Source organism: Schistocerca cancellata, chromosome 8, assembly GCF_023864275.1.
Source record: "Schistocerca cancellata isolate TAMUIC-IGC-003103 chromosome 8, iqSchCanc2.1, whole genome shotgun sequence".
Lineage (NCBI taxonomy): Eukaryota > Metazoa > Arthropoda > Insecta > Orthoptera > Acrididae > Schistocerca > Schistocerca cancellata.
Genome location: NC_064633.1, coordinates 68460267 through 68472635, shown reverse-complemented (window position 1 = coordinate 68472635; position 12369 = coordinate 68460267).

Here is a 12369-nt window from a genome sequence, read left to right as displayed (position 1 = left end):
TTATCCTGATGGAACTTGAACTTTCTGCCATTTTCTAGGGGAAGAGGGTTACGTTAGTGGGGGTGCCAAATGACCTACCTTCCCGCCAAAATCCGCCATCTTGGATGACAGTACTTGTGTCATCAGCTCACGTCATGGCCGCTATCTTGGATGACGTCATCGCCACCGTCTTGGATACATCTGGCAAAAATGGAGAGTGAGCCATACCCCTCCAGCCCATCCACTCTCAGGGTCTTTATATTTTTATACAGACTGTTCGATATTTGTTGTTGTTGTGGTCTTCAGTCCAGAGACTGGTTTGATGCACCTCTCCATGCTACTCTAACCTGTGCAAGCTTCTTCATCTCCCAGTACTTACTGCAACCTACATCCTTCTGAATCTGCTTAGTGTATTCATCTCTTTGCCTCCCTCTACGATTTTTACCCTCCACGCTGCCCTCCAATGCTAAATTTGTGATCCCTTAATGCCTCAGAACATGTCCTACCAAACAGCCCCTTCTTCTTGTCAAGTTGTGCCACAAACTCCTCTTCTCAACAATTCTATTCAATACCTCCTCATTAGTTATGTGATCTACCCATCTAATCTTCAGCATTCTTCTGTAGCACCGCATTTCGAAAGCTTCTATTCTCTTCTTGTCCAAACTATTTATCGACCATGTTTCACTTCCATACATGCCTACACTCCATACAAATACTTTCAGAATGACTTCCTGACAGTTACATCTATACTCGATGTTAACAAATTTCTCTTCTTCAGAAACGCTTTTCTCGTCACTGCTAATCTGCATTTTATATCCTCTCTACTTCGACAACATCTGTTATTTTGCGTCCCAAACAGCAAAACTCATTTACTACTTTAAGTGTCTCACTTCGTAATCTAATTCCCTCAGCATCACCCGACTTAATTCGACTACGTTCCTTTCAAGACTCTGTCCATTCCGTTCAACTGCTCTTCCAAGTCCTTTGCTGTCTCTGACAGAATTACAATGTCATCGGCAAACCTCAAAGTTTTTATTTCTTCTCCATTGATTTTAATACCTACTCCGAATATTTATTTTGTTTCCTGCACTGCTTGCTCAATATACAGATTGAATAACATTGGGGAGAGGCTACAACCCTGTCTCACTCCCTTCCCAACCACTGCTTCCCTTTCATGACCCTCGACTCTTATAACTACCATCTGGTTTCTGTACAAATTGTAAATAGCCTTTCGCTTCCTGTATTTTACCCCTGCCACCTTCAGAATTTGAAAGAGAGTATTCCAGTCAACATTGTCAAAGGCTTTCTCCAAATCTACAAATGCTAGAAACGTAGGTTTGCCTTTCTTTAATCTTTCTTCTAAGATACGTCGTAAGGTCAGTATTGCCTCACATGTTCCAACATTTCTACGGAAGCCAAACTGATCTGCTCCGAGGTCGGCTTCTACCAGTTATTCCATTCGGCTGTAAAGAATTCGCGTTAGTATTTTGCAGCTGTTACTTATTAAACTGATAGTTTGGTAATTTACACATCTGTCAACACCTGCTTTCTTTGAGATTGTAATTATTATATTCTTCTTGAAGTCTGAGGGTACTTCGCCTGTCTCATATATCTTGCTCGCCAGATGGTAGAGTTTTGTCAGGACTGGCTCTCCCAAGACCGTCAGTAGTTCTAATGGAATGTTGTCTACTCCCGGGGCCTTGTTTCGACTCAGGTCTTTCAGTGCTCTGTCAAACTCTTCACGCAGTATCGTATCTCCCATTTCATCTACATCCTCTCCCATTTCCATAATATTGTCCTCAAGTACATCACCCATGTATAGACCCTCTATATACTCCTTCCACCTTTCTGCTTTCCCTTCTTTGCTTAGAACTGAGTTTCCACCTGAGCTCTTGATATTCATACAAGTGGCTCTCTTTCCTCCAAAGGTCTCTTTAATTTTCCTGTAGGCAGTATCCATCTTGCCCGTAGTGAGATAAGCCTCTACATCCTTACATTTGTCCTCTATCCATCCCTGCTTAGCCATTTTGCACTTCCTGTCGATCTCATTTTTGAGACGTTTGTACTCCATTTTGCCTGCTTCATGTACTGCATTTTTATATTTTCTCCTTTCATCAATTAAATTCAATATTTCTTCTGTTACCCAAGGATTTCTACTAGCCCTCGTCTTTTTACCTACTTGGTCCTCTGCTGCCTTCACTACTTCATCCCTCAGTGCTACCCATTCTTCTTCTACTGTATTTCTTTCCCCCATTCCTGTCAATTGTTCCCTTATGCTCTCCCTGAAACTCTGTACAACCTCTGGTTTAGTCAGTTTATCCAGGTCCCATCTCCTTAAATTCCCATCTTTTTGTAGTTTCTTCAGTTTTAATCTACAGTTCATAACCAATAGATTGTGTTCAGAGTCCACATTTGCCCCTGGAAATGTCTTACAATTTAAAACCTGGTTCCTAAATCTCTGTCTTACCATTATATAATCTATCTGATACCTTTTAGTATCTCCAGGATTCTTCCATGTATACAACCGTCTTTCATGATTCTTGAACCAAGTGTTAGCTATGATTAAGTTATGCTCTGTGCAAAATTCTACCAGGCGGCTTCCTCTTTCATTTCTTAGCCCCAATCAATATTCACCTAGTATGTTTCCTTCTCTCCCTTTTCCTACACTCGAATTCCAGTCACCCATGACTATTAAATTTTCGTCTCCCTTCACTATCTGAACAATTTCTTTTATCTCATCATACATTTCATCAATTTCTTCATCATCTGCAGAGCTAGTTGGCATATAAACATGTACTACTGTAGTAGGCATGGGCTTCTTGTTTATCTTGACCACAATAATGCGTTCACTATGCTGTTTGTAGTAGCTTACCCGCACTCCTATTTTTTTTCGTTATTAAACCTACTTCTACATTACCCTTATTTGATTTTGTATTTATAACCCTGTATTGACCTGACCAAAAGTCTTGTTCCTCCTGCCACCGAACTTCACTAATTCCCACTATATCTAACTTTAAACTATCCATTTCCCTTTTTAAATTTTCTAACCTACCTGCCCGATTAAGGGATCTGACATTCCACGTTCCGATCCGTAGAACGCCAGCTTTCTTTCTCATGATAACGACGTCCTCTTGAGTAGTCCCCGCCAGTAGATCCGAATGGGGTACTATTTTATCTCCGTAATGTTTTACCCAAGAGGACGCCATCATCATTTAACCATACAGTAAAGCTGCATGCCCTCGGGAAAAATTACGGCTGTAGTTTCCCCATGCTTTCAGCCGTTCACAGTACCACAACAGCAAGGCCGTTTTGGTTAGTGTTACTGGGCCAGATCAGTCAATCATCCAGACTGTTGCCCCTGCAACTACTGAAAAGGCTGCTGCCCCTCTTCAGGAACCACACATTTGTCTGGCCACTCAACAGTTACCCCTCCATTGTGGTTGCACCTAAGATACGGCCATCTGTATCGCTGAGGCACGCAAGCCTCCCCACCAACGGCAAGGTCCATGGTCCATGGTTCGCTATAAATATTATGAATTCCTTGAAACGATCAAAAAGTTCTATTTATTTCTCAAAAAATAAACATGAGGAAAAGCAAGTGCGTTGCCTACTCCTGAGGATTGATCGAGGGATGGAATACTTGAACAAGAATATGAAGAGCTATCTCATCAAACGTGGGATAGCACTCGAGAGAATGGCACTGTATCCTTCTGAAGAGTGTGGGTGGGCAGAACGCGGAAACAGAAACATTGTCGAGTCCGTGAAGTGTATGCTCATTGCGGCAAATTTTTCGCAAATTCAGTGGGCTGAAGCAGTCAACACCGCTGTTTACATACTGACTGGTATTAGGGAAGAAACGCAACGCCATACCGATTATGGACATGTAGAAAACCCCACATTTTACACATGAGAGCTATCGTAACAGAAGTAAGTATTTGTCCATGTTCCTAAACCGCTCCGCAAAAATCTAGAACCGAAGCCCATGAAAATGATCATGGCAGGATATCAGGGAGGTTCTTCAAATTACAAGACTTTGTGGCGGTGCACCACATAATGTGATAAAAATTATATTGAATAACTTCGCAAATATACCAAAACTGACTTTGTAATAAACCATAAATATTACCACAGTAAAGTAACAAAGACACTGTATTCAATTTATATGATCTGCGAATGTAATTGCAATTTTTTTTTTCAAGATCTCTCGCTCTTCCCTTCTGTTTCTTCAAAGTATAAGAAGCCATTTTGTGATGAGCCACAGAAATGTGTAAGTTTCATGTAATATTTAGCCTAAATATAATCAAATATTACTTAAAAGTATTGTAAAATTGTATATGTACCAGCTCCGATATTCATGACACGGAAAAATTAATGTGTTTATGCAAATTTTATAGTGGAACATTGGTGCAGAGGTCAGCGCCAATATTCTAAATGATAATGGCCCAGAGTCGTAATAAATATCTTATTATTCGCTAATTTTGACAAATAAAAATAAATGTTAATGCAGGAGATTTCTCTTGATTAGCAGTTCATCCTCTGCAACAACAAAAGTAATCAACATTTATAAATACTTAATTAAACTTAGTTCAATAAATTATTTCGATCACCTCTTGAAGTAATTGAGAAAACCTCCTCAGTCATGCAGTTTCTTGATAGTAATAATAATTTATAGAAAAACTAATTTGAACAATAATGGCAGTCATATAACTCGAAATTTGTTAGTTGATTTTTTTTTTTTTTTTTTTTTAATGGACTCGTAGTCCGGGGTGAAATGTTACAATACAGCATCACCGGTCTATTGCGGTCTAACTGTGTTGGTGAGCCAGTAAATTTCCACTGGGCAGTGACTGCGTCACTGCAATTCACTTTGGAGGTGTGGCGGTGGGACTTGTGGTCCCGTACCACCCTCTGACGGTGATAGTACTACATGAGTCAGGCAGAATTTATTGCCGAACATGGGCAGGTGAAGGTGTGGCGGTGGGACGTATAGTCCCGTACCGTGGGCCGTGGTGTGTTAGTTGATGGTGTCTTTAAAAATAAATACACTACGTCAGGCAAACTAACTGCGAGAAGTACCACAACTGAGTCACTGACGTAAATAATTTTCCAGTTGTGAAGCAGGCACAATAACATTAACTCTAACTTTCTTAATATATAAAAACTAATACATAAAGAACCACCACAAGGAGCCCAAACGTAAGGCACGAACCACCGATTTACATAAATATTCCAGTTGTAGAGGTACATAAAGCACCACCACAATTGGAGCCCAAAGTGTGCAGCTCGAACCGCTTACATATACACTCCTGGAAATTGAAATAAGAACACCGTGAATTCATTGTCCCAGGAAGGGGAAACTTTATTGACACATTCCTGGGGTCAGATACATCACATGATCACACTGACAGAACCACAGGCACATAGACACAGGCAACAGAGCATGCACAATGTCGGCACTAGTACAGTGTATATCCACCTTTCGCAGCAATGCAGGCTGCTATTCTCCCATGGAGACGATCGTAGAGATGCTGGATGTAGTCCTGTGGAACGGCTTGCCATGCCATTTCCACCTGGCGCCTCAGTTGGACCAGCGTTCGTGCTGGACGTGCAGACCGCGTGAGACGACGGACGCTTCATCCAGTCCCAAACATGCTCAATGGGGGACAGATCCGGAGATCTTGCTGGCCAGGGTAGTTGACTTACACCTTCTAGAGCACGTTGGGTGGCACGGGATACATGCGGACGTGCATTGTCCTGTTGGAACAGCAAGATCCCTTGCCGGTCTAGGAATGGTAGAACGATGGGTTCGATGACGGTTTGGATGTAACGTGCACTATTCAGTGTCCCCTCGACGATCACCAGTGGTGTACGGCCAGTGTAGGAGATCGCTCCCCACACCATGATGCCGGGTGTTGGCCCTGTGTGCCTCGGTCGTATGCAGTCCTGATTGTGGCGCTCACCTGCACGGCGCCAAACACGCATACGACCATCATTGGCACCAAGGCAGAAGCGACTCTAATCGCTGAAGACGACACGTCTCCATTCGTCCCTCCATTCACGCCTGTCGCGACACCACTGGAGGCGGGCTGCACGATGTTGGGGCGTGAGCGGAAGACGGCCTAACGGTGTGCGGGACCGTAGCCCAGCTTCATGAAGACGGTTGCGAATGGTCCTCGCCGATACCCCAGGAGCAACAGTGTCCCTAATTTGCTGGGAAGTGGCGGTGCGGTCCCCTACGGCACTGCGTAGGATCCTACGGTCTTGGCGTGCATCCGTGCGTCGCTGCGGTCCGGTCCCAGGTCGACGGGCACGTGCACCTTCCGCCGACCACTGGCGACAACATCGATGTACTGTGGAGACCTCACGCCCCACGTGTTGAGCAATTCGGCGGTACGTCCACCCGGCCTCCCGCATGCCCACTATACGCCCTCGCTCAAAGTCCGTCAACTGCACATACGGTTCACGTCCACGCTGTCGCGGCATGCTACCAGTGTTAAAGACTGCGATGGAGCTCCGTATGCCACGGCAAACTGGCTGACACTGACGGCGGCGGTGCACAAATGCTGCGCAGCTAGCGCCATTCGACGGCCAACACCGCGGTTCCTGGTGTGTCCGCTGTGCCGTGCGTGTGATCATTGCTTGTACAGCCCTCTCGCAGTGTCCGGAGCAAGTATGGTGGGTCTGACACACCGGTGTCAATGTGTTCTTTTTTCCATTTCCAGGAGTGTATATATCGGAAGACATGTGCAAACAGATATATAGCTCTATTTAGTTTTTGGTTAAACTCAGAATCTCAAACTAAAACTTAGATGTAAATGGATATTTTGTGTATGTAGGAATTCCAGGTGGTACATATTTTAACGCTGTAAAAATAAACTGTTTCATGTGTCACTTCTATCAATAATAATAATAATGGCGTGTGACGACGGCCTCCCGTCGGGTAGACCGCTCGCCTGGTGCAGGTCTTTTGATCTGACGCCACTTCGGCGACTTGCGCGTCGATGGGGATGACATGATGATGACTAGGACAACACAACACCCAGTCCCTGAGCGGAGAACATCTCCGACTCAGCCGGGAACCGAACCCGGGACTGGTGATCGTCGAGGGGACACTGAATAGTGCACGGTACATCCAAACCGTCATCGAACCCATCGTTCTACCATTCCTAGACCGGCAAGGGATCTTGCTGTTCCAACAGGACAATGCACGTCCGCATGTATCCCGTGCCACCCAACGTGCTCTAGAAGGTGTAAGTCAACTACCCTGGCCAGCAAGATCTCCGGATCTGTCCCCCATTGAGCATGTTTGGGACTGGATGAAGCGTCCGTCGTCTCACGCGGTCTGCACGTCCAGCACGAACGCTGGTCCAACTGAGGCGCCAGGTGGAAATGGCATGGCAAGCCGTTCCACAGGACTACACCCAGCATCTCTACGATCGTCTCCATGGGAGAATAGCAGCCTGCATTGCTGCGAAAGGTGGATATACACTGTACTAGTGCCGACATTGTGCATGCTCTGTTGCCTGTGTCTATGTGCCTGTGGTTCTGTCAGTGTGATCATGTGATGTATCTGACCCCAGGAATGTGTCAATAAAGTTTCCCCTTCCTGGGACAATGAATTCACGGTGTTCTTATTTCAATTTCCAGGAGTGTATGTTTATCAAGTGACTGTATGTAAGACGAATGAAAAGCATAAATTGTTTTGAAAAATTTTGTGCTATGTACACACAGAACGAATGGATGGCGCTGCATGGAAAGTATTGATGTAGATAAAAAGGACCAAATTCTCAGACAGCACCGTCAACCATCAGATGAGTAACAGTTTATTTTCTTAATTAGTGTTTTTGTGAAAGTGACAAACATTTGCGTGGGATGTTTATATATTTCATAATTTACCACGGCCGATAATGACAAGGTGAACAAGAGGGAGGAAAACTTGTAAGTAGTGAACCAATGCAAAACACTTCAGACCTAGGATCAAGCATCAGTGAATTATCGTCTGGTAGCAATGAAAATATAGATCGAAGCTTTGGTTAGAGGGTTCCAGTGAAAATGTCGCCATGAGTGCTCCAATTGCACAGGGAAGGGTAGGTGGAGATGATTTGTTAATGTTATTAATGCAGCATATGAAAGAAGCGAAGGAACAGATGGGGCAGATTAATCAAGAAGTGAAGGAACAGGTGAGAGAGATTAGGCAAGATACTAATAAGATAAGGGAAATCCAGGAGGGTGTGGCAGCACTAAAAATTACGGTTGCGATAGGGCTGGGTGAGCTCAATACTCGTGTAGGAGCATTAGAAGGAAAGTTAGAAATATTAGAAACTAATTTCACACAAGAGTTGTCAAAAAATGAGGAGAGATTCGAGAAACTATATAAGCATGTAGAAGCAGAAAATTCGAAACTTCAAGTCGAGGTTGTTTGGACTAGGAGATTCTTAGAAGAAAAAGTAGAAACTTACAAAAGGAACTCTGTGTTAAAATTTACAGGCATTACCAATAAAATAAGTAATGTAGAACTGAAGTTTGATGAAAAAATAGATTTGTGCAAAAATAATGTTGTAGATTTAAGTAAGAAAGTTGTAGAATTACAAGAGGATGTAGCTCAAAGAAATTTTGGTAGCAATATTAATTGTGTATGGGATGGAAACCTTTAAAATGATTTCCAGGAAATTGCATCCTGTTGAGTTTTTACAGCATTGCCAGGATAATTTTAGTAATGACATAACAGACAATGTTAAGATTAAATTTGTTAAGCAATTTTTGGATGGAGAAGCAATCTCATAGGCCAATCAGAATGTTAATTCTACCATGTCATATGATGAATTTGAAAGAAAGTTCTTAAATAAGTTTTGGTCAGAATCTGAGCAAGCTACAAATAAAAGTGAGTTTATGAATAGTCGAATGTATAAAGAAGGTGATGGTAGGTTAAAGGGTTTTTGTGAAAACCAACTGAGGAAATTAGTGTACTTAGACAGTCCTTCTGATGAACTAATCCAAATAGATGCCTTAAAAAGGATATTACCGAAAAGAGTACAGTCGGAGTTGATTTATGGACCAGACAACACTGTAGATCAGTTCTTGAGGTGTGTAGATGAGTTGAATAGAGCCTTTGAGAGAAATGAGAGGTTAAGTAATGGGAGATTTGGCAATTTACCATCTGGGGGGTGGAATAAGAGCAGGAATCAAGGCAGGAGTGACAGTGAAAATCAGAATAATAATAGTGGTTACAATAGAAGTGATACTGGGTCAACTGTAGAAATAGGAATGGAAACAGAGGATATGACAACAGGGAGAGACCTTGGAAGAATAATAACAGACAATTGGATAATCACCAATAAAGACCAGGCAATTTAAACTGATGGATGTATCATTGGGAGCCTGTCAGTTTGGGGTGAGAAATAAGTACCGAAATCAGGCTAAACACCACCAGCCTAGAAACATCGAAAATAATTACATAAGACAGAGTAATCAAAGATATTGGAGTGGAAATGACAGTACTAATGTAAGAAGAGCACATCAGAGTAGCAAATTACAGTGTGACAGTAAATTCTGAAAAAGTATGAATGAAAGTGTTGAAGATAAAAGTAATAGCATCTGTAAGAATGTTGAAGAGGTTCCATTAGAGGAGGAAACTGTCTCAAGTCTATATAATCAGTGCAGCAAGAAGTTTATGAAGAAAATGTTGGTTCTGATAATAATCCTGATGAGTTTGGAGGAAGAATCTACCACTGTTAAGCACTTAAGTGATATTACTTGTTCTTGTGCTCTTGTCAATAATTCGGATGATCATTGTAAAGATGTTGCAGAAGTGCCTAGTATTGGAGATGATAGCATGTGTAACAGTGTTGATAGTGAAAGTGACATTAATAATGATGAAAGGGGGGGCATGGTAAATATGAAGGTTAAAGAAGATCTAATTAATGGTGACGAAGATGATGTCAGTAGAATTTGTGAAGAATATGGTAACCAGATTGTACCAATGGAAACTGGGAAGGTATCATCAGGTAAGGAACATGTGGACAGACATTATGATTTAGATGTGATGCTAGGAACTTTATGGGATACTTACAAGGGTTATAGTGACAGCAACAGAGTAAAAGGGGTCATCAAGATTATTTGTAATGAATTGCATTTCAACTGGGAAGATACAACCAATCAGCAGGCTTACACTGAGATGAGTTCTGGGAAAAGTAGACAGTGTGTAAAAGAGGGACATGACATCAAGCAACCATCTGAAGTAGCTCTAAGTAAAATTCAGAGAAGAGAAATTGTACAGCCAAGAATGGTGTAAATGAAAAACATTGACATTAACAAGAAAGACAATGAAGAAGAATGCAGTGAAGACAAGTATGCCAAATTAGTGGCCACCAAACTAAAAGAAGCTGGAAGTCTAGCTGAAGAAAAGACAGATCAATTAGGTAGTTTGTTGTGGGAATACAAAGATGTGTTTAATGAGAAACCTGAAAAAGTGAAAAACTATGAATGTAGACTTAATCTAAAACCTCACAAACTATTTTTTATCAAACCACATGGAATAAGTGTCAAACACCAAGAAAAATTAAGATGATGTAAAAGACTTCAGTAGGACACATCTTTGTGTCAGGTGCATGGCGAGCACTAGGTCTCTGGGCTATGCAGAATTCTATTTTCTTTTACCCATCTATAAACCTGCAAAGACGTTATCTCTTACTGGAAATACTATACATTATCTGTAGTATACGTTTCCTGTATGTAATATGACTATTGAGTGATGTTATTTGAGGAATAATTTGAAAATGTAACTGTGTATTAAATTTGACTTTCCTACAATAGTGATTGATCAAATATTGTAGTTATAGCCTGTAGAGCATGTATTTAATTTGTGGGTGCTTCTTTGAGAATTACAGGCATGGTCATGATTTTATGAATTTGCTAATGAGATAAACAAATGGACAATGGTAAAGATGTACATGTGTTACTAAATGGACAAGTTGCACTGTGACAAAAGACTTTTGTGAAAAGTCTGTTATTACAAGATGGTGTAATGGTGAGCAGTTTGTGAGTTTCTTTGATGTAATGAAGAGTTAAATGAGATCTGGGGGAGGGGTCAAATATACTGTATAGTGGAATATACTGAAATATTAACAAATAAGAATGGATACATACATAATACATTTTTGTTTCATTGACTTTAATCTGCATATAGCTAAATCTTCACAGTTTAGAGATGCTTAATTTTGTGTGATTTTTGTTTGTAAATATGCTAATAGTATAGAGCAGGGCTTCCCAACGTGTGGTCCGCGGACCCCTTAGGGGTGTGCTGGCTCTTTCTAGGGGGTCCGCGGCCACGTTTCACCAAATCATGTAAAATAATGAGTAAAATTATTGAATAAAAATGTGAAAATCAAATTCATCACTATTTTTTTTCGTGTGAAAAACATGTGTACTCTTACTTCAGGTCGTATTCCCAAGCAGCCTTTGCGGTTCCTAAGTGAGAACGCATGCACAGTTTAGTGCCGGAGAATGCGGCTTCTCTGATCGACTGTTTCGCAAAAATAAGGGGGAGGGGTCGTTTGCGCGCCGGCTCACCGCGCTAAATGCGCTTAAACGTTTCACGCATGCGCAGAGCGAGCTTTGTCGACCAGTCACAGCGCTCGCTGGCTTGTATGCGACCCCAGGCATCATTAAATGTTAAACTTGCTTTGTCAGTGCACTACTTATTTCATAAGTCGATTTTTGACCAGTTTATTACTTCTAACAAGTATCGGTGGCTGAAGTCAGGATCATTGAAGAAGGGCGCAGTTTCTCCATCGCCTTCACAACAAGGGAAGTTTCCAGTTGAAATGAATGAGGAGAGAGGACGACCAAGGGAAGAACAATCACAAGAAGCTTCACAGCCGTATTTATTATGTGCAAACGCTGCAAGTACTCCATTGGTTGCAATATCCTGTGGAAGTGGAATAACCAAGAAGCGTAAGTACAACGAAAGTTATTTAGAAATGGGCTTTATGGAGACAAATGAGGGTAAAGCTCAGTGTGTAATTTGTGCACGAGTCCTTCCGAACAGTTCAATGGTTCCAGTTAAATTGCACCGTCATTTTGAAGGTACTCACCCGGATTTCCAGGCGAAAGGCATCGATTTTTTCAAAAGGAAGAGTGCTGAACTACTTGTTTCTCAGCATTGCATGAAAACTCATGCAAAAACAATTAATGAAAATTCATTAGAAGCTTCTTTTTTGGTTATTTATCTAGTTGCAAACACAGGCAAAGCTCATACCATTGCAGAAAATCTCATAAATCCGTGTGTTAATGATATTGTTTCTTGCATGCTAGACGAAAAGGCAGTAAAGCTTGTATCTTTGGTGCCATTATCAAACAATACTGTCAAGAGACGCATTGTTGACATGTCAA